The sequence below is a fragment of the Bos indicus genome, chromosome 11, assembly GCF_029378745.1.
Source record: "Bos indicus isolate NIAB-ARS_2022 breed Sahiwal x Tharparkar chromosome 11, NIAB-ARS_B.indTharparkar_mat_pri_1.0, whole genome shotgun sequence".
NCBI classification, from domain to species: Eukaryota; Metazoa; Chordata; class Mammalia; order Artiodactyla; family Bovidae; genus Bos; species Bos indicus.
In genome coordinates this window covers 24762976-24786377 of record NC_091770.1, presented here as the reverse complement: position 1 = coordinate 24786377, position 23402 = coordinate 24762976, and the positions used below count along the sequence as shown (strand labels likewise).

Below are 23402 nucleotides of genomic sequence, written 5' to 3'. Positions count from 1 at the left end.
TCGACATTTGACAAATGTATGTATGTGTGATTCCAATCCCAGTCAGGATATAGAATATTTCTTTCACTCAAAATTTTCCCTTGCCTTATTGCCATAGGCAGTGATTGCCATAGGCAGTTTTGCCTGTTCTAGAATTTCACATGACTAGAGTTGTGTGGCATGTATTCTTATGTCTGGCTTCTTTTCATGAGCATAATGTTTGCAAAAATTCATCCATATATTATTTGTAGCAGTAGTTTACCTTAAAAATTTTTTTATTCCTTTTTTTTTTTTTTTTTTTTAGTGTTAGTCGCTCAGTTATGTCTGACTCTTTGCGACCCTGTGGACTGTAGCCTGCCAGGCTCCTCTGTCCATGGTATTCTCCAGGCAAAAATACTGGAGTGGGTAGCCACTCCCTTCTCCAGGGCATCTTCCCCACCCAGGGATTGAACCTGGTCTCCTGCATTGCAGGCAGATTCTTTACCAATTGAACCACCAGGGAAGCCCTTCCCTTTCTTTTAAAGAAATTTTTGGCATGCCACACAGCTTGCAGGATCTTAGTTCCCCGATCAGGAATCCAACCTGCACACCCTGTGTTGGCAGCTCAAAGTCTTAACCACTGGACAACCAGAAGAAGTTCTAAAAATTTTTTTAGATATAATTCACATAATAAAGTTAACCATTTTAAAGTGTATAGTTCGGTTATTTTTACTATATTCATGTTATTGTTCAATTTACAATCTTGCTACTGTTCCAGAACATTTGGTCACCCCAAAAGAAACCTCCTACCTGTTAGCAGTTCCCTCTCCTACTATCCCCTGACAACCCCTAGTGTACTTTATGTTTCTGTGGAGTTGCCTATTCTAGACACGTCATGGAAAGACCCTTTTGTGTCTGGCTTCTTTACTTGGTTTAATGTTGTCAGGGTTCACCCATGTAGCATGTAGCATTAGTACCTCATTCCTCTTTACAACCGAATAATCTGTTGTATGGTTATACCTCATTTTGTTTATCTGTTTATCAGTTGATAGACATTTGGATTATGTCCACCATTATGAATAATGCTGCTGTGAACATTCATGTATACAAGTTTTTGTGTGAACATATGTTTGTGTTTCTTTCAAGTAGACATTTAGGAATGGTCATATGGTAGTTCTGTGTTTAACTTTTTGAGGAAAGCCCGTTTGTTTTTATAGTATTCCTTTATATGAATATACCACGTTTTCTTGTCAGTTTACCACTTGATGGGCATTTGCACTGCTTTTTGTTTTTAGTAATAAACATTCATGTGCAAGTTTCTTGTGGACCTTTTTTTTCACTCTTCGACAAATATGTAGGAGTAGAATTGCTGGATCACAGGATAGATGTCAGTCAGTTCAGTCCCTCAGTCGTGTCCCACTCTTTGCGACCCCCTGGACTGCAGCACGCCAGGCCTCCCTGTCCATCACCAACTCCCGGAGTTTACTCAGACTCATGTCCACTGAGTCAGTGATGCCATCCAACCATCGCATCCTCTGTCATCCCCTTCTCCTCCTGCCTTCAATCTTTCCCAGCATCAGGCTCTTTTCAGATGAATCAGCATTTTGCGTAAGGAGGCCAAACTATTGGAGTTTCAGCTTCAACATCAGTCCTTCCAGTGAATATTCAGGATTGATTTCCTTTAGGATGAACTGGTTGGATCTCCTGGCAGTGTCCGAGGGACTCTCAAGAGTCTTCTCCAACACCACAGTTCAAAAGCATCAATTCTTCAGCACTCAGCTTTCTTGATAGTCAAACCTTCACATCCATACATGACCACTGGAAAACCATAGCCTTGACTAGATGGACCTTTGTTGGCAAAGTAATGTCTCTGCTTTTTAATAAGCTGTCCAGGTTAGTCATAACTTTTCTTCCAAGGAGTAAGCATCTTTTAATTTCATGGCTGCAGTTACCATCTGCAGTGATTTTGGAGTCCAAAAAAATAAAATCTGTCACTGTTTCCACCGTTTCCCCATCTATTTCCATGAAGTGATGGGACCAGATGCCATGATCTTCGTTTTCTGAATGTTGAGCTTTAAGCCAACTTTTTCACTCTCCTCTTTCACTTTCATCAAGAGGCTCTTCAGTTCTTCTGCACTTTCTGCCCATAAGGGTGGTGTCACGTGCACATCTGAGGTTATTGATATTTCTCCTGGCAATCTTGATTCCAGCCTTTGCTTCATCCAGCCTGATATTTCACATGATGTACTCTGCATAGAAGTTAAATAAGCAGGGTAACAATATACAGCCTTGACATACTCCTTTTCCTATTTGGAACCAGTCTGTTATTCCATGTCCAGTTCTAACTGTTGCTTCCTGACCTGCATACAGATTTCTCAAGAGGCAGGTCAGGTGGTCTGGTATTCCCATCTCTTGAAGAATTTTCCACAGTTGATTGTGATCCACACAGTCAAAGGCTTTGACATAGTCAATAAAGCAGAAATAGATGCTTTTCTGGAACTCTCTTGCTTTTTTAATGATCCAGCAGATGTTGACAATTCGATCTCTGGTTCCTCTGCCTTTTCTAAAACCAGCTTGAACATCAGGAAGTTCACGGTTCACATATTGCTGAAGCCTGGCTTGGAGAATTTTGAGCCTTACTTTACTAGCGTGTGAGATGAGTGCAATTGTGTGGTAGTTTGAGCATTCTTTGGCATTGCCTTTCTTTGGGATTGGAATGAAAACTGACCTTTTCCAGTTGTGTGGCCACTGCTGAGTTTTCCAAATTTGCTGGCATATTGAGTGCAGCACTTTCACAGCATCATCTTTCAGGATTTGAAAGAGCTCAACTGGGATTCCATCACCTCCACTAGCTTTGTTCGTAGTGATGCTTTCTAAGGCCCACTTGACTTCACATTCCAGGATGTCTGACTCTAGGTCAGTGATCACACCATCGTGGTTATCTGGGTCGTGAAGATCTTTTTTGTACAGTTCTTCTGTGTATTCTTGCCACCTCTTCTTAATATCTTCTGCTTCTGTTAGGTCCATACCATTTCTGTCCTTTATTGAGCCCATCTTTGCATGAAATGTTCTCTTAGTATCTCTAATTTTCTTGAAGAGATCTCTAGTCTTTCCCATTCTATTGTTTTCCTCTCTTTCTTTGCACTGATTACTGAAGGAGGCTTTCTTATCTCTCCTTGCTATTCTTTGGAACTCTGCATTCAAATGGGTATATCTTTCCTTTTCTCCTTTGCTTTTTGCGTCTCTTCATTTCTCAGCTATTTGTAAGACCTCCTCAGACAGCCATTTTGCTTTTTTGCATTTCTTTTTCTTGGGGATGGTCTTGATCCCCGTCTCCCATACAGTGTCATGAACCTCCTTCCATAGTTTATCAGGCACTCTATCTATCAGTCTAGTCCCTTAAATCTATTTCTCACTTCCACTGTATAATCATAAGGGATTTGATTTAGGTCATACCTGAATGGTCTAGTGGTTTACCCTGCTGCTGCTAAGTCGCTTCAGTTGTGTCCGACTCTGTGCGACCCCAGAGACGGCAGCCCACCAGGCTCCCCCGTCCCTGGGATTCTCCAGGCAAGAATAGTGGAGTGGGTTGCCATTTCCTTCTCCAATGCATGAAAGTGAAAAGTGAAAGTGAAGTCGCTCAGTCATGTCCGACTGGCAGCGACCCCATGGACTGCAGCCCACCAGGCTCCTCCGTCCATGGGATTTTCCAGGCAAGAGTACTGGAGTGGGGTGCCATTGCCTTACCCTACTTTGTTCAATTTAAGTCTGAATTTGGCAATAAGGAGTTCATGATCTGAGCCACAGTCAGCTCCTGGTCTTGTTTTTGTTGACTGTATAGAGCTTCTCCATCTTTGGTTGCAAAGAATATAATCAATCTGATTTTGGTGTTGACCATCTGGTGATGTCCATGTGTAGAGTCTTCTCTTGTGTTGTTGGAAGAGGGTGTTTGCTGTGACCAGTGCATTCTCTCGGCAAAACTCTATTAGCCTTTGCCCTGCTTCATTCTGTACTCTGAGTCCAAATTTGCCTGTTACTCCAGGCGTTTCTTCACTTCCTACTTTTGCATTCTAGTCCCCTATAATGAAAAGGCCATCTTTTTTGGGTGTTGGTTCTAAAAGATCTTGTGGGTTTTCATAGAACCGTTCAGCATCAACTTCTTCAGCATTACTGGTTGGGGCATAGAGTTGGCTTACCATGATATTGAATGGTTTGCCTTGGAAACGAACAGAGATCATTCTGTCCTTTTTGAGATTGCATCCAGATACTGCATTTTGGACTCTTTTGTTGACCATGATGGCTACTCCATTTCTTCTGAGGGATTCCTGCCCACAGTAGTAGATGTAATGGTCATCTGAGTTAAATTCACCCATTCCAGTCAATTTCAGTTCACTGATTCCTAAAATGTCAACGTTTCACTCTTGCCATCTCCTGTTTGATCACTTCCAATTTGCCTTGAATCATGAACTTAACATTCCAGGTTCCTATGCATATTGCTCTTTACACCATTGGACCTTGCTTCCATCACCAGTCATATCCACAACTGGGTGTTGTTTTTGCTTTGGCTCTGTCTCTTCATTCTTCCTGGAGTTATTTCTCCGCTGATCTCCAGTAGCATATTGGGCACCTACCAACCTGGGGAATTCATCTTTCAGAGTCTTATCTTTTTGTCTTCATACTGTTCATGGGGTTCTCAAGGCAAGAATACTGAAGGATAGATGTATGTTTAATTTTATGTATGTATGTATGTATTTTGGCTGCACTATGTGGCTTGTGGGATGGTTTCTGTGACTGTGGATCGAACCTGGGCCTTGGTAGTGAAACCACCAAATCCTAACCACTAGGCCACCAGGGAACTCCCATGTTTGATTTTGAAGATACTGACAAACTGTTTTCCAACATGGTTGTACTATTTTACCCTCCCACTAGAGGTGTGTAAGAGTTCCAGGTGTGTTCTGTTCTCACTAAAACGAGGTATTGTCAGTCTCTAGTTTTGGGTGTTCTAGGAGACCATATATCTCATTGTGATTAACTTGCATTTTCTGATTACAAGTGAAGTTGAGCATCTTTTCATATAATTTTTGCCATAAGAATTTTCTCTTTGTGAACTGTATGTTTGTATCCTTTGCTCATTTTTTCTGTAATGATTAACTGTTTATCTTGGGTACTGATATCTGTCAATTACGTGCATTGCAGATGTCTTCTTCCTGATTGTGGCTTGCCTTTTGACTTTGTTTATAGTGTTTTTGGGGGTATAGTGTTTTTTCCTCAGTGGCTCAGCAGTAACAAATCCACAAGCAATGCAGGAACCACAGGAGACTCTTGTTTTGATCCCTGGATGGGAAAGATACCCTGGAGGAGGGCATGGCAACCCACTCCAGTATTCTTGCCTGGAGAATCCCCATGGACAGAGGAGCCTGGTGGGCTACAGTGCATGGGGCTGCAAAAAGTGGGACATAACTGAAGTGATTTAGCACACAGAGATACATCATGTTTTTTGGTGTACACAATTTGTATATTTTCCCATAGACAAATTTATCAATATATTCCTTATGGTTTGTATTTTTTTAAATTACTGTTATTTAAGAAGGCATCTTGTATCTCTAAAATCTTAAGGATTCTTTTATATTCTTTTATTATACTGTCTTAAAATTTTAAAATATATTTGTAAAGATTTTGCTCAACTTTTATTTTCCAAATTTGGTATTTAATCTACCAAAAATTATTTTTTGGAGGTTTTTAATTTATTTATGTATTTCATTTTTAGCTGTGGGTCTTTGCTGCTCTGGGTGAGCTTTATGTAGTTGCTGAGAATGGGGACTACTCTCCGGTTGCGGTGCCCAGGCTTCTCACAGTGGTGGCTTCTCTTGTAGCGGATCACAGGCTCTGGGCGTGTGGACTTGAGTAGCTATGGCACAGGAACTTGTTAGTTGTGGCTTGAGGGCCCTGGAGCATGCAGGCTTCAGTAGGTGTGGTGCATGGGCTGAGTTTTTGGCAGCATGTGGAATGTTCCCAGACCAGGGATCATGCCCATGTCCCCTGCATTGGCAGGTGGATTCCTATCCACTGTACCACCAGGGAAGTCTCTACTTAAAATGATTTTGGTACAAGGAATCTAATTTTATTTTTTCATATGGATGAGAGCTTCCTCAGTACTATAGAATAGTCCAGTATTTACTCCATGGACCTGGAGGGCCTCATCTGCCACGTATCTAGTCTCTGTGAGTACCTGGACCTACTTCTGAGGTCAAATTACTGTTTTTGCCACCTTTTTTTCCTTGCTGAGCATTGCCAGGGGCAAGGTTTTTGGTTTTTATTAATCTTTTCTTTGAACCAGTTTTTGGGTTCATTTTTTTTTTGTATGTTTGTGTTCTTATTATTTGTAGTATATTTTTATCTTTATTATTTTCTTGATTCTTTGTTTTTTTTCCCTTCTCCCCTTTAATCATTCTGTTTCAAAATCACATAAAATTTGTTTTAATAAATGCACACTTCAGGACACTGTTAACTCATTGACTGTGTTGTATGTTCTGGCACATCAGAAATTCATGTAGGGCTTTGGGGACACTGCCACACCTTTTCCCAGGGAGGTTGTACCCTTTATCCCCCCGACCCCCTGCCCACAACATATGAGGGTTTCTATCGTTCCACATCCTCACCAGTATTTGGTGTTGCCAGCCTTGTTATTCTGTTGCGTGTATATCTCTTTGTAGTTGTTTGTTTATTTTTGGCTGTGCTGGGTCTGCGTTGCTGTGCAGGCTGTTCTCTCGTTGCGGTATATGGACTTCTTATTGCAGGGGGTCTCTTGCTGCAGAGCACAGGCTTCAGTGGTTGCAGCGTGTAGGCTCAGTAGTTGTGCTCACTGGCTCTGGAGCACAGACTCAGGAGTTGTGGCGCATGAGCTTAAGTACTCCACGGCACATGGGATCTTCTTGGGCCAGAGATCGAACCTGTGTCTCTTCCATTGGCAGTCAGATTCTTTATCACTGAGCCACCAGGGAAGCCCTCATTGTGGTTTTAATTTTCATCTCCCTGATGATGAGAGTGCTGATCATCTTTTATATTTTATTTTATTAGGTGAAGTGTTTGTCCAAATTACCTTTTAAAAAAAAATAAGAAGAAGATGGGCTTTTTGTCTTTATTAATGAGTCTTAGGAGTTCTTTTTACATTGCGGATACCAGTCCTTTGTCAGATAAATGTTTGCTTGTTTGTTTTTAAATTTTCTTTATTTATTTTTGGCTGTGCTGAGGCTTCGTAGCGACTCGGGCTTTTCTCTAGGTGTGGCTAGCAGGGGCTACTCTCTGATTGTAGTGCATTGGAGTCTGATTGTGGTGGCTTCTTTTGTTAAGGCTCCAGGCTCTAGAGCACAGGCTCAGTAGTTGTAGGTCAGGGGCTTAGTTGCTCCGAGGCATGTGGGATCCTCCCAAATCAGGGATCCAACGCGTGTCTGCATTGGTGGGCAGGTTACTTGCCATTGAGCCACTAGGGAAGCCCCAGATAAATGTTTTATGACAATTTTTGCCTATTCTCTGGCTTGCCTATTTGGTTTCAGTGTATTAAAGTTTCAGATTTTGATGAAGTGTAGTTTATCAATTTTTTTTTCCATGCTCAGTGAAATAAGTCAAACAGAGAAAGACAAATACCCTATGATCTCACTTATATGTAGAATTAAACAAACCAAAATGAAAAAAGACTCATAGATACAGAGAACAAATTGGTGGTTGCCTGGGCCTGTTTGGGGTGGGGGTAAGGAAAGTGAAATAGATGAAGGGTATTAAGAGGTACAAACATCTAGTTAGAAAATAAATAAGACACTGAGGTATATTATGTGGTATATTAATTATAGCACATAAGAAATATGGTCAATAATTTTGTACAGGGACAGATGGTTACTAGACTTACCATGGCAATCATTTGATAATGTATACAGATATCAAATCACTATGCAGTGCATCTGAAACTAACATAGTATTTGTTAACTATATTTCAATTAAAAAAAGATAAAATGCTATTAAATAAAAGAATTAGAGGAGGGAATGACTTAGGCTTAGCAGAGGGAGGGTCCTATACTAGCATACTAGTTTACACTAGTATATACGGGATGGATAAATAACAAGGTCCTACTTAGAGCACAGGGAACCGTATTCAATATCCTGTGATAAATCATAATGGAAAAGAATATTTAAAATGTAAGAATACAAGAGAAACTAGAAAAGACAGGAAAAATTGGTATCAGTTTTTATAAGAGGATCATGTCTAAAGAGGAGGATGGTCTCTTGATATCCTTTCTTTTTTTAAAAAAATCCTTTTAGTAATGAATTACCAATGAAATAAACAGAAAGTAGTGGAACCCATCTGGTAGTTATATATGGATTGGGAACAGATTAATTCTTGCAATGAGTTGATCTTCTTGTATCATTATTTAGATGAATTTGTGTCTCTCTGGAGCGGAGATGAAGGTGCTGGGGGAGGTTATGTACCTGCAGGATGAAGGGGATCCTCCTGGAGTGGAGAATGCTGGTGGGTAGGTGCTGGTGGGTCTGAGTCATCTCATCTCTGGGAAATTTTTTAGTAATGAGAACAGAACCACAGGTTTTGGGTCTCCCTACTTGTTATGTGTATTTTCATCTAGAACATGGTGGTTTACTGAAAACACATTCATCAGCATCTGGTGAAGAAAAGCTGTCCTGGTGTCCCTGACTTTGAGAGCATCTGGTGAGATACAGACAGAAACGTGGATGGTTTCTTCAGAGTCAGCCCAGAGCCAGGTCCTCGATTAGAGGGTAATGAACACAAATAGTAATGCATGTGGTGGGGGTGGTTAAGTTGCTAAGTCATGTCCGACTCCTTGCGACCCCATGGACTATAGCGCACCAGGCTCCTCTGTCCATGGAGTTCTCTAGGCAAGAATACTGGAGTGGGTAGCCTTTCCCTTCTGTAGGGGATCTTCTCGACCCAGATTTCGAATCCGTGTTTCCTGCGTTGCAGGCGGTCTCCTGCATTAAAGGTGGATTTTTTTTTTTTTTTTTTAACTGACTAAGCCACAAGGGAAGCCCTACAGCAATGCATGGTATTGATGAAATGCTTTTCATAATTTGGTTCTGGAAGATGATCTGTCATTTCATCTGTTAGGGAAATCGAGAGACTTGTTCAGAGTGGCCATCTCTTGTAATAGGATTTTGTTGGGTGGTTTTTCTTCACTTGCCTTTTAGTATAGGGGTGGGCCAGGTTCCGTCTGACCCGCATGTCTCCAGGGTGGTGATGAAGGTCTGCTGAGTCCTCGGCGTCTGCTGACATCCTTGCACCTGCAGTGCTCATAGCCAGTCAGTGGCAGGGTCTTGTTGAAGACTTCTGTCACCTTTCCCCCATCATTTTATTTAATTTCATTGTATTCCCATCATCTGCCAGTTTGGGCCTTCCCTTTCTCTTGCCTGTGTCTAGTCTCCTCACTGTCTACAGCTTCCAGTCGTTTCATAAACTCCTGCCCGACATGTATTCCCACAGTGCACTTGGCCTCTTCCCAGCTCCTGAGCCTGGCAATGTGCCCAGCACATAGTAACCTCTTAAGAAATGCTTATTCAATGAATGAACCCACCTGTTGCCAGATCTTTAACTGGTTCCCTTTGCCTTTAAAGCTGTAACTTTGAAAATCTATCAGCTTTGCCATAAGACTTCCAGCCCTTAATCCTGCAATCACCCCTCTTTCCACTGCACATCTCACTCGGCAACCCAGTGAGGCCCCTGTTCTCTGCTCTCTGAGGCTTTTCTGCGCCTGTGACTTTTCTGACCTGGCCCCTCCTCTCCTTATTCTACCATCACTGCTTGGTTTCTGGCCTTTTTTTTGTTTTTGCATATTTTAGTAATTCCATAGCCAGATCTCCTGTTTTCAGTCTCCTCCCCAGCAGATATGTCCCTGCTGTAGTCCCATCCCCTCAGCCAGGGCACTGACTTAGCTTGGAACTTGTTTTCATATCTGTACAATAGGAATAATGCAATAGTCATGACCAACTTGTGGGCCCTGAAGGTAATAATGTATCCTTAAAAGTTATTTAAAAGGCTTTCCTGGTGGCTCACTGGTAAAGAATTACCTGCCAATGCAGGAGACACAGTTTTGATCCCTGGTCTGGGAAGATCCCATGTGCTGTGGAGCAACGAAGCCCACGCGCCACAACTACTGAAGCCCATGTGCCTAGAGCCCGTGCTCTACAAGAGAAGCCGCTGCAGTGAAAAGGCTGTGCACCGCAACTAGAGAATAGGCCCCCGACTGCTGCAACTAGAGAAAGAGCCCATGCAGCAACGAAGACCCAGCACAGCCAAAAATGAAAATAAATAAATAAATAAAAGAATAAAAGTTTAAGAAAGTTATTTAAAGAATCACATAATTAATACTTCAATACGTTCTAATTGTGAAAAATTCAGCTATTCATAGATGTTTATGGCAAAAAAATGGATTCCTACTTTATAGTAATTTACCTGCCAGTCTTCCTCTTTCTCTTGGACTAACCACTGTTAACAATTTGATAACCTGGCTCCTTTCCATATATGCTTATGACATGGTATATTGAAATTACCAGCCTCATAGGAGTCATTTCAGTAAATGGTACCCATGATTATTAACATCAAATAAACTTCAGGGTTTAATTTACCTTTCTGTCTTTATTACCTGCCTTGGACTTTTTTTTTTTTTTTAATGTAATTGCTTTCATTGCTCCTGGTTTATCAGCACCTTCCTGCCTTTGCTTGTGCTGGTCTTTCCATGACAGATTAAATCGCCACTTTCTTGAAGAAGTTTTCCATAATCCCCCAGATGAAGGAAAACTTAACTTTCTTCTGAACTTAATGCATGTTGATTACAGCATTTATCACTCTCTTCATTTTACATTTGAGTTTCTACAGGCAAGGTTGTTGTTGGGGAAGGTATATCTTACCTTTCACTAAGATGTTTTTTAGGTTAAATTCGGCCTTCTTTTTGTTGTTGTTGTTTAAAATTATTTATTTGGCTGTGCTGGGTCTTAGTTGAGGCACTCGGGATGTTTGATCTTCTCTGTAGCATGTGGGATATTTTAGTTTTGGCATGCAAACTCTTAGTTGCAGCATGTGAGACCTAGTTCCATGAGCAGGGATCGAACTTGGGCCCCCTGCATTGGGAGCTTAGAGTCTTAGCCACTGTAGGGAAGCCCCTGTTTTGTTGTTTTTAAAGAAACTTTTTATTTTGAAATCCTTTTATACTCACAAGAAGTTGCAAAAGTAATACTGAGAGTTCCAGTGTACCCTTCACCCAGCTTCCTCCAGTGATGACACCGTGCATAACTATAATTAAGTTATATGTATAAGTCACCTTTCTAGACCTCTCGGGGGCTCTTTGGCTTCTGGCATACAGTAGGAATTCACAAACTTCACTGTGTGATGAATGAATTAACGTGCTCCACCGGCTTAGAACCACATCCAAGTAACAGATTGTCACTCCATCCTTACTCCAGGACATTGCATCCCCCATCGTAGGAGACTCAGATGAAGCCTTGGACATTCCTTGCCTCCCTTTGTGGAAGCTTGCTGACCCATCAGACAGGGAGGACAATAAAGGGTTCTGGGATGTATGCTCATGTGTGTGTGTATGCTAAGTCGCTTCAGTTGTGTCCAACTCTTTGTGACCCTATGGACTGATTCTGCCAAGCTCCTCTGTCTGTTGCATTCTCCAGGCAAGATACTGGAGTGGGTTGCCATGCCCTCCTCCAGGGGATTTTCCCAACCCAGGGATCGAACCTGCATCTCCTGCTTTGCAGGCAGATTCTTTACCATCTGAGCCATCAGGGAAGCCCAGTAGAATAGTAGCGACCCCTTAAAAACTCCAAAGGGGAGTCCAGTCCTCTGTAGCCAATCCCCAGTGGTAGAAGACTGACCTTTCTGTTTATCCTTGTTTTTATCCTACCACATGTCCTAAAGATGCCATCCAAACACAGGCATTAGTAAGCAAAGTAATACAAAGTGAGGAACATAAAATAACAAGTGTACATTAATTACAACCATAAGGAAATGCATAAATCCCAGCCAGGATTCAATGTATTACATAACCAATGAGTATATATTATTAATCTGCCATTTATTAGCTGTGTGGCATGAGCAAGTAACTTATCTTTGCTTCAGTTTCCTCATTTATAGGTGGGGAAAAATAAAACCTATTGCATTCAGTTGTGAGAATTAAGTGAATTAGTATGTGTAAATTTACAGAAAAATGCTTTGTACTTTAAGTATTTAATGTATTCTCATTACTGATCTAGAGTAGAAGGATAAACATGTATGAGTGGATTTTTTTTTTGTAAGGTAATTAAAGTACATAAGAAAAAAATCAGGTGGTTTTTTTTTTTTTAATTGATCTTTTTCTCCCATTGGACTTGTGGCAAAAACTCTTATAAGGACATGAAAAAGACTGTAGAGAATGTAGTGGATGGTGATGTGCAATTCGTTGGAAATTTTTGTTATACCAGGTATCATCAGACAGTACAGACCTGTTGGAAATGTGATTGGAAATGCCTCATATGTTTCAGTCTGAAAGCTTGGGGTAGGAAGGGTGCAACTTTTCTTTCTGTGCCTCTCTTGGGAGTGTGCTGCTTGATTCAAGTCACTGGTAACTCCATCATAGTTCTTGCTCTTCTAGTTGGGCATACTTTTTCATTTTTCTTTAAAATTTTTTCTTAATTGGAAAAATAATATGGGCACATGGTAAATCATTTAACATTACCAAAGGTAATAAAATAAAAAATGAGTTTCCATCCTGCCCCAGGCTCCCTCTCTGGAGGCAGCAGCCAACAGTTTCTTAAGTATCCTTCTAGTACATGTATGCACACATACACACACAATTAGAGCATAATATATGCACTGTTCTGCACCTGTATGTCATGAAGCCTGCTTCACATCAAATCACAGTAATGCACCTCACCACATTCCTTTTTGTGGCTACATGGCATAAGGTAGAGTTGTTAAATTCCCAATGTCAATTTCCTATGATTCAACCTGATGACTTCGGGAAATACATTTATATAATGAGTCTCCAATGGATAGATGTTTGTTTGTTTTTTTATCCTTGGGTATTACAAACAGTGAGTCTCATTGTACATATTCTTTTGTAAATATGAGAGTGTGTTTGTAAGATAAATTCCTTGAGTGGGTGGCTGGGTCTCATGTGCAGTATAAAGCTTGACACATCCTGGCAATTGCTCTTTTAAGAGGTTTTTGCCACTTTATGCTACAGCCAGCAGTGTATAAAAATATAAGCAGAATTCTTGGGAGAAGAAAAAATGAAAAGATGAAACATTCATCCTTGCCTTCTCTTTGCACTCAGGAAAATACTGAAGTGATCTCCTTTTGAGTATGAAGGGAAGACTATGAGTCCAGAGATGGTTTGTAATAGTGACAATTATAGACACAATTTATTAAGCTTTTACTATTATTTCATATTAATTCAGTTCCTTTTTTTTGATGTTTATTATTTAAAAAATTTTATCTGTCTATTTATTTGGCTGTGTCTTAGTTGTGGCACACCAGGATCTTCTGTTGTGGTGCAAGGACTCTCTAGTTGTGATGCATGGGCTTGGTTGCTCCATGACATGTGGGATTTTCATTCCTGGACCAGGGATGGAACCCACATACCTTGCATTGCAAGGCAGATTCTTAACCACTGGACCACTGGACAAGGGAAGTCCCTAATTCCTTTAATCCTTAAGACAACCTGAGAGATAGGTCCTCCTGGCATTCTCATCATTTAATCATTGAGGAAAATTTAGGAAGAGAGATTGAACAGTGTATCCATGGTTTCACAGCATGTTATTAGTGGAGAAGGGTTACTTGCTTCAAGATTCCCCTATCTTTGGACAAACTCTGAAGTTGGTGAAGGACAGGGAAGCCTGGAGTGCTGCAGTTCATGGGGTCGCAAAGAGTGAGACACGACTGAGCAACTGAACATCAACATCACCGTCTTTGGACATCCTTGGTGGTCTAGCAGCTAAGACTCCATGCTTCTAGTGCAGGAGGCCCAGGTTCTATCTCTGGTCAGGGAACTAGATCCCACATGCTGCAACTAAAGATCTCTTATGCTGCAACAAAGACCCGGTACAACCAAAAATAAATATTTTTAAAAATCCTCCTTTGTTGGACAGTTTCATGTTCATATTTTTATTTCGTGTAAAAAATGATCTCAGTCTATTATCATTTATCTTATATTTGGTTGTCAACATGTATGTGCCTTTCAGTTCAGTTCAGTTGCTCAGTCGTGTCTGACTCTTTGCGACCCCATGAACCGCAGCACGCCAAGCCTCCCTGTCCATCACCAACTCCTGGAGTTCACTGAGACTCACGTCCATCGAGTCAGTGATGCCATCCAGCCATCTCATCCTCTGTCATCCCCTTCTCCTCTTGCCCCCAATCCCTCCCGGCATCAGAGTCTTTTCCAATGAGTCAAGTCTTAGCATGGGAGTTTCAGCTTTAGCATCATTCCTTCCAAAGAAATCCCAGGGTTGATCTCCTTCAGAATGGACTAGGTTGGATCTCCTTGCAGTCCAAGGGACTCTCAAGAGTCTTCTCCAACACCACAGTTCAAAGGCATCAATTCTTCGGCAGTCAGCCTTCTTCACAGTCCAACTCTCATATCCATACATGACTACTGGGAAAACCATAGCTTTGACCAGACGTTTCCTTTAAGGGACTTATATTTCATTTTTCCCCACCAAAACTATAAACTTGAATCCTAAAATTCTATTTCATTTGAAAATAAACAGCTATTGAGGTTTGAAATAATAAATCATTTTTTATGCTATATTCTTAATCACTGTGACATTGTACTTGCTTTTAAATATGATTTTATTATACTTACATATGTATACTTATGTATATAGTATTTATATAACATACATATACAATAAATATTGCAGATGTTTTCTGTTCTTTCGTATATTTGTGTCATTCATTTAACTTTTTCAAGTCACGTATTCACTAAAAATATTCAGTCTTCGATTTTTTTATATATTGAAGTGAAGTGAAAGTTGTTCATTCATGTCCAGCTCTTGGCAACCCCATGGTCTTTACAGTCCATGGAATTTCTCAAGGCCAGAATACTGGAGTGGGTAGCCTTTCCCTTCTCCAGGGGGATCTTCCCAACCTAGGGATAGAACCCAGGTCTCCTGTATTGCAGGTGGATTTTTTACCAGCTGAGCCACAAGGGAAGCCCCTTTATATTTTAGCTTTCTTAATTGTCTCTGTAATATTGAATTTTAATCAGGTTCTGGCTGGAGCGAATGACAGGCACAATCACCTTAAATCCTTCTGCAGTAAGGCAGAATGTAAGTCACTGCTTTAATGGCAGCATCAGCACCATTGTTTTAGTTTGACCCAGTGGGTAGCATGGGCACATGGTCTAAGAGTCTGAATTAAGGCTCCAGTTCCTTTGGGAGCATGGGTTTAAATCCCACTGCCTTCTCTCCTTTTTCTTTTTTTATCATGGTAAAAAATACATAATATAAAATTTACCATCTTGCATATCTGAAACTGTGTTAAGAACCAGAAGAGTGAAAACTGCTGCTCTAATACATAAACCATAGAGACTAAGAGATTGACATATATCGTTTAACATTAATAATGAACATTGTTATAAAAGTCATTAGCACCTTCAAATGTTTCTTAGTGCTTCAAAGCCTAGTAGATCCATGTTTTATTTCCTGTGCCACTGCTGCTGCTGCTAAATCACTTCAGTCGTGTTCGACTCTGTGCGACCCCGTAGACGGCAGCCCATCAGGCTCCCCCGTCCCTGGGATTCTCCAGGCAAGAACACTGGAGTGGGTTGCCATTTCCTTCTCCAATGCATGAAAGTGAAAAGTGAAAGTGAAGTTGCTCAGTCGTGTCCGACTCTTCGTAACCCCATGGACTGCGGCCTACCAGGCTCCTCCGTCCATGGGATTTTCCAGGCAAGAGTACCGGAGTGGGGTGCCATCGCCTTCTCCGTCCTGCCACTGCCATTTCTTAATTGTGTGATCTTGGAAAAGCTGTTTAACTTTTCAGCCTCAGTTTTGTCATTGGTAATATGGAGGTGTTAGGAGGAATACCCATTAAACAACAATTTCTCTTTTTCCTTTTCCCTCAGCCCCTGGTAACCACCACTCTACTTTTAAATTTGACTACTTTATATACCTCATATAGGTGAAAGTGAAAGTCCCTCAGTCACATCCGACCCTTTGCAACCCCATGGACTATACAGTCCTTGAAATTCTCAAGGCCAGAATACTGGAGTGGGTAGCCTTTCCCTTCTCCAGGATATCTTCCCAACCCAAGGATTGAACCCAGGTCTCCCTCATTGCAGGTGGATTCTTTAGGAGCTGAGCCACAGTGAAGCCCAAGAACACTAGAGTGGGTAGCCTATCCCTTCTCCAGCAGATCCTCCCATCCCAGGAATTGAACAGGGTCTCCTGCATTGCAGGTGGATTCTTTACCAGCTGAGCTATCAGGGAGCCCATGTAGGTAGAATCATACAGTGTTTGTGAGTGTGTGATGACTTTCTTTCACTTAGTATAATATCCTGAACCCTCATCCATTTTTTAGCATGTGACAGGATTTTCTTCCTTTGTAAAGCTGAATAATATTCCATTGTAAGACTATGACACATTCTGTTTATTGATTCCTTCGTCAGTGGACGTTTGGGTTGCTTCCACCTGTTGACTATTGTGAATTGTGCTTCTGGGAACACAGGTCTTCCACATCCTGCTTTCAGTTCTTTTGGGTATATACCCAGAAATGGGATTGCTGGATCATATGGAAGTTCTATTTTTAATTTTTTGAGGAACTTTGGTACTGTTTTCCGTAACTGCTGCACTATTTTGGAGTCCTAACAATAGTACACAGAGATTTCAATTTCACCACATACTCATCAATACTTGTTTTCTGTTTCTAATAGTAGGCATCCTAAAGGATGTGAGATGGTATCTTCTGATGATCTTGATGACTTGATGACTTTGATGATTTCATTTCTCAGATGATTAGTGACATAGAGCATCTTTTCAAATGCTTGTTGGCCATGTGTGTATCATCTTTGAGAAATGTCTATGCAGATCCTTTGCTCATTTTTAAGTCGGATTGTTTGATTTTTTTGTTGTTGAGTTGTAGGGGTTTGATATATATTCTGGATGTTAATCTCTCATCAGATACATGATTTGCAAATATTTTCTCTTCTGTAGCTTGCCTTTTCACTCAGTTGTGTTTGTTGATGCACAGAAGCTTTTAAGTTTGAGGCAAGTCTCATTTGTCTCTCTTTATTTTTGTTGTTTGTTCTTTCTGTGTCATGTCCAAGAAATCATGGCCAAGTCAAATGTTATGAAGCGTTCCCTCTATGTTTTCTAATACGAATTAAAGAAAAATTATCTTAGGTCTTACATTTAGCTTTAATTCATGTTGAGTTAACTTTTATACTTGGTGTAAGACAAGGGTCCAACTGAATTCAGCACCATTTTTGATGGCAGACTTCAGTTATCTTATAAAGCTTCCAGAAGAAGCCATTCTTGTCCTTCAAGTTCTGTCAAGGCCACTTATATTGTACTGGGCAAAAAGCTGTTTAACACTTGTTATGTGTCTGATGAACGTGGGAAGTAAGGGCAGGAGATACAAAGATGAATAAGGCAGGGAACTCTCAGGTGATGTGAATGCTCTATATCTTAATAGGAGTTTTGGTTATAGAAGTCATGCATTTGTCAAACCTCAGTTAATATGCACTCAAGGTTTGTGTGCTCCATTGCATGTAAAGTTCAAATCAAAAGAAAAAAATGAAACAGATATTGAACTCTGGCTAATAATATGCACTCTGAAGCTTTTAGATGGAAATGCATTGATGTCTGGATTTACTTTATTTTTAAATTAATTATTTTTGGCTCATCTGGATCTTCATTGCTTTTTAAAAATAATTTTATTTATTTATTATTTTTGGCTGTTCTGGGTCTTCCTTGCTATGCGGCTTTTCTCTAGTTGCAGTGCTTCTCATTGTGATGGCTTCTCTTGTTGCAGGGCCCAGGCTCTAGGGCAGACAGGCTTCAGTAGTTGCGGCTCCCGGCCTCTAGGACACAGGCTCAATAGTTGTGGTGCAGGGGCTTAGCCGCCCCTCAGCATGTGGGATCTTCCTGGACCAGGGATTGAGCCCATGCCTCCTGCAATGCCAGGCAGATTCTTATCCACTGTGCCAGCAAGGAAGTCCTGGATTTACTTAAAAATGCATCCCTCCCAAAAGATAGATTAATACCTGGATAAAGGGGTGAATAGGTGAAAAGCAAGTATATTTAAAATATTAATGAATTTGTTCCATGTTTGAAATTTTTCAAAATAGAATAATGAGGGGAAAAAGATGAGAAGATAGCACCCAGAGGGAGGCGGAGGTTCACCTCACACGACATAGTTAATGGTCTCTTGTGTCCTGTCCTGGTCTCTTGCAGGCAAGAGGGCGCCGGGTAGAACTCGTTAGCACTAAAAGCATTTGTTCTCCTGTGGAGCAGTTTGTAAACCTCTGAGTCATTGCCATAAGCGCCTTCTATTATGAGGAATCAGTTAGGGGAATTAGAATGACTGGTGATTGCCAGCAAGTTTTGAGGTCGTCCAGTGCCTACAGAAAGGAATACATTTTTCATCGTAATTTAGTATACAATTATATATAACTGAAGCAAAAGTTTTATACTTTGATGCACTCTAATATTTCTGTTTAATTTCCAAAAAAAAAAGACCTCTGTCAATTTTGATCCATTATGGGTTAAGAACCAGCAGTGTGAAAAATCTGCTTTAATACATCAACCATGGAGATAAAGAGATTGACATATATCATTTAATATTAACAGTGAGCATTGCCATAAAATTATAAGCATGTTCAGATGTTCCTTAGTGCTTCAAAGCCCAGTAGATCTGGGTTTCATTACCTGTGCCACAGCAATTTCTTCATTATGTGATCTTGAAGAGATGTTTAACTTTCAGCCTCAGTTTTGTCGTCTGTAAAATGGAGGTATTAGGGGAAATACACACGCCCTAGAGGTCTTGAAAAAGGTTAAATGAGATGATGTCTGCCCAGTTGAGAAGCCTGAATAAGTGGGAACCGTATTTTAGGCTGTAAATTCATTAGCTTCTATATCGTTGGGCCTCAAAAGAAATCAGAATGGGCTTTGCAGCGTCTGGTATCCTTCAGTATCTTCTGTTCTTTTTTTCCAACTTGTTTTTTGTATAAGTAGCCCACAGAGTACCCAGTCGCTGGCTGTAATGCTCGGTAACACAGCACTCAAGTTTTCCATCAGTTGCTGGAGGTGGCTTTGGTGACAGTGCCATTTGGAAACATAGGGAGGTTTGGCAGGCTCCCTAGTGTTTGTTGTTGGAGAATGCTTTGGCATAATCCTTGGTGAAAGAGGGATGCCTGGGGTTTCTCACTGATTCATCCCTTTTGCGTGGAATTCTGTATAAACTGTGTCTGACTTGGGGGGTGGGGCAGGAGGAGCCCAGTGGGCCTCATTACAGATGACTTTATCTCTTTGAAATTTCCTTACTGAAAGATGATTTTGCATCATTTGGATTTCCTCCTTTTAAATCTGAACAATTTGGCTGCTAGTGGAAGTAATTAGCTGAAAATGTTCTGGTGTTTTTGGCACAATTAGTATTTTTACTCTTCTTAATTTAATCGAATCTTAGGATTTTATTGCTGGGAGAGCCCTTAGAAGATCAGAGTGAGAACAGCAGCAGGGCTCTCTGCATCAGGTCCAGAGCTCTTGTTCATGTCTGGCTGGAGAGGAGACATCGTACTTTAGCTGGGGAACGGGAAAGACCCGCAGCTGATCTAAGAAAACTATTATTATGGTTGCTTTGTGCTTTTGCAATCCCTTTTGAGTGCATATATTATTACTTACTGAATTTACCAGTTTATTACCTTGGATAGGCTTCCGTGGTGGCTCAGTGGTAAAGACTCCATCTGCTAATGCAGGAGACAAAAGTTCAAACCCTGGGTCGGGAAGATCCCCTGGAGGAAGAAATGCAACCCACTCCAGTATTCTTGCCTGGGAAATCACATGGACAGAGAGAATCCTGGTGGGCTACAGTCCCTGGAGTTCCAAAAGAGTCAAACATGACTTAGCAACTAAACAACATCAACAACAAACAGCCAACTTAGAAATCTTGGTGGCTTAACACAACAAAGATTTATTGCTTGCTCACATTACCATATCCAATCAGAGTCAGGATGGGGAATGTCTGTCTTTCTCTGCACATATACGCAGGGACTTGGGCTGATAGAGACCATACCATCTTGGAGCCTCTTAGGACACATGGTTTTCAGGTTGCCATGGCAGGGAAGAAAATTCCCACCTCCTCTTCATTGCCGCTGCCCTGAACTGGAGTCATTTTGCTCACAGCTCATTGATCAGAACTGGTCACATGACCCTGCCTAACTGCAAAGGGCTAGAGGTATGGGGGAATGCACGGAGTATTTGATGAGCATTGTCAGAGAGAAGGGATGCATGCTATTATGTTTATAAAAACTGCATATTGAAAAAACTCAGCCTCTTGTTTTCTAGATCTACCGCGTTTCATTACCATCCCAGTTTTCTAAGCCTCGGGGCTCATAGAAGCCATTATGGCAGTAGCTTTTATTGATAGTCTAATGGGGACAGAGAAGCTGCTGCCAGCCACCAATTAATGGGGTCTATGTGCCAAGCCGCAGGTAATAGAGAAACAGGGACAGCTGTGATTTCATCGGCTGACCTCCCTCACCAGGCAGTAGGCTGGATTACTTTCACTGCGGACTTCATCTTTCTGGTTGGTTTGTGTGTAGGCTGAAAAATAATCCCTTCTCCACAAAAAAAGGCAGGTCCTAATTGCTGGCAGCCAGTTTACACTGTGCATGCTAAGTCACTTCAGTCGTGTCTGACTTTGCGACCCTATGGACTGTAGCCCGTGAGGCTCCTCTGTCCATGTGATTCTCCAGGCAAGAATAGTGGAGTGGGTTGCCGTGCCCTCCTCCAGGGGATCTTCCCAACCCAGGGATTGAACCTGTGTCTGTTATGTCTACCTGCATTAGCAGGCAGGTTCTTTACCACTAGCGCCACCTGGGTAGCCCCTGGTGGATATTGCCTTATATATCAAAAGGAATCATGCAGATATGATTACATTAAGAACTTTGAGATGGGAGTGTGTCTTGGGTTGTCCCAGAGGCTCTAAATGCTATCAGATGTATCTTTACGTGGTGTATCCTTACACACGTATCCTTTACACGGTGGAAGCAGAGGGAGACTTAACACAGTGGCCACAGAGGCAGAGATAGGAGTGATGTGGCTCCAGGCCAAGGGATGCCAACCAGGAGCTGGAGGAGGTGAGGAATGGATTCTACCCTGGAGCCTCCGGAGGGAGGGGGTCCTCCTCACCCTTGATTTTGGCTTGATGATAATGATTTGGCACTTCCGACCTCTGGATTTGTGAAAAAGTAGATTTCTCTAGTCTCAAGCCACCAAGTTTTTACAGTAGCCTCAAGAAATTAATACACTTAGGTTTCCCCTTTCTTGGTGGTCAATGGCTCTTGCCCTTCTAACCAGGGCCCTGAGGAATCGGGACTGAGATGAACGCTGGGGGAATAGGGCACTCTATAATTTTTTTTAACCTTTGAAATTTAAACCATGTGAATGTATCACCTATTCAAGAAATAAATAAAATTAATCTCTGTGGCTCTGGGAACCACTGTAAATAGATTGTTGTTGCTCAGTGGCTAAGTTGTATTTGACGGTTTGTGACCCCATGGATTACAGCGGGGCTTCCTTGTCCTTCACCATCTCCCAGAGTTTGCTCAAACTCACATCCATTGAGTCAGTGATGCCATCCAACCATCTCATCCTCTATCGCCCCCTTCTCCTCCTGCCCTCAGTCTTTCCCAGCATCTGTAGTAGGGGAACATGGTTCACTTTATTTATTAATCTCAATGAGTAACATCCAGTGCAGTTTGTGTTCTGTGCAATGCACCGTGGGTAATTCTTTTCAAATTGTCACCCCACAAACCTTACCATCCCACCCGCTTTATTTTCTTCTCTCTCCATTGTACCTCTCAGGTTTGGGTCTAGGTCAGTAGCAAGACTGAATTAAGTGGGAAAAAATGAATGATGGTATAATGATTACTATGTCTTAAAGTAAATAAGTATTTGTTTACTTATTGGGCTGCATTGAATCTTAGTTACAGCACCCAGGATCTTTCGTCACGGCGTGTGGACTCTCTAGTTGTGATGCGGGCTCAGTTGCTCTGAGGCATGTGAGATCTTAGTTCCCCAAGCAGGAATCAAACCTGCGTCCGCTGCATTGGAAGACAAATTCTTAACCAACTGCACCACCAGGGAAGTCTCAATTATAACTTTGAATTTTAAAATGTAATTTAATTAATAATTACTTTAGCCTTACCTCTCACTCTTTATCAGGGCTTCCTAACCAGTATTCTGAGGCAAGACTGGTTGGCTTCCACTTCAGAAATGCTACCCCTGATGCCAGTATGCTCTATTAATTACATGCTTTTCTGTGTGTGCAGTAATGTGAAAAGGTTGGTAAATACTGATCTAGGTAAAATGTGCGGAGAAGGCAATGGCACCCCACTCCAGTACTCTTGCCTGGAAAATCCCATGGAAGGAGGAGCCTGGTAAGCTGCAGTCCATGGGGTCGTGAAGAGTCGTACATGACTTCGAGACTTCACTTCCACTTTTCACTTTCATGCATTGGAGAAGGAAATGGCAACCCACTCCAGTGTTCTTGCCTGGAAAATCCCATGGAAGGAGGAGCCTGGTAAGCTGCAGTCCATGGGGTCGTGAAGAGTCGTACATGACTTCGAGACTTCACTTCCACTTTTCACTTTCATGCATTGGAGAAGGAAATGGCAACCCACTCCAGTGTTCTTGCCTGGAGAATCCCAGGGACGGGGGAGCCTGGTGGGCTGCCGTCTATGGGGTCGCACAGAGTCGGACACTACTGAAGCGACTTGGCAGCAGCAGCAGCAGGTAAAATGTGACCTTATACTTAAAAAAATACATGATGCATGAAAACAGCTATGGAAAACAAACAAGCAAACTTGTTGGGTCGTTGGGAAAATTCTAGTGATTATTTTGCTCCATTGTAGGAATCTTCAGCCTTTTTTCCACTGTGACACTCATGATAAGGATGGTCATGATCTGGTGCTCTCCTGGTGAAGGCACTGGCATTCCTGCAAAGCTTTTAGAAGCAGGCTCAGATTCAGTGTCTCCCACATAAGCCTGTAGAGAAAAAGAAATAACAGTAACATTTTAGGAAATGATCTTGAGTTCACTCTTATTTACCAAGAAATAAATCATCAAAAACTTGGGTATGTCCTCTGTCTGTAGGAACCATGTCCTTCTGATTCACCTAATAACTTACATCGCACTAGAGAACCACTATCCTCATGGAA

At 41.5% G+C, this 23402-nt stretch overlaps 1 protein-coding gene across 2 annotated transcripts in view; it reads left to right on the top strand.

Moving 5' to 3' along the window:
- The window catches only part of KCNG3 (potassium voltage-gated channel modifier subfamily G member 3), a 67399-nt gene that overhangs the window by 28854 nt on the left and 15143 nt on the right, over positions 1-23402 (top strand). The window lies entirely within an intron of this gene.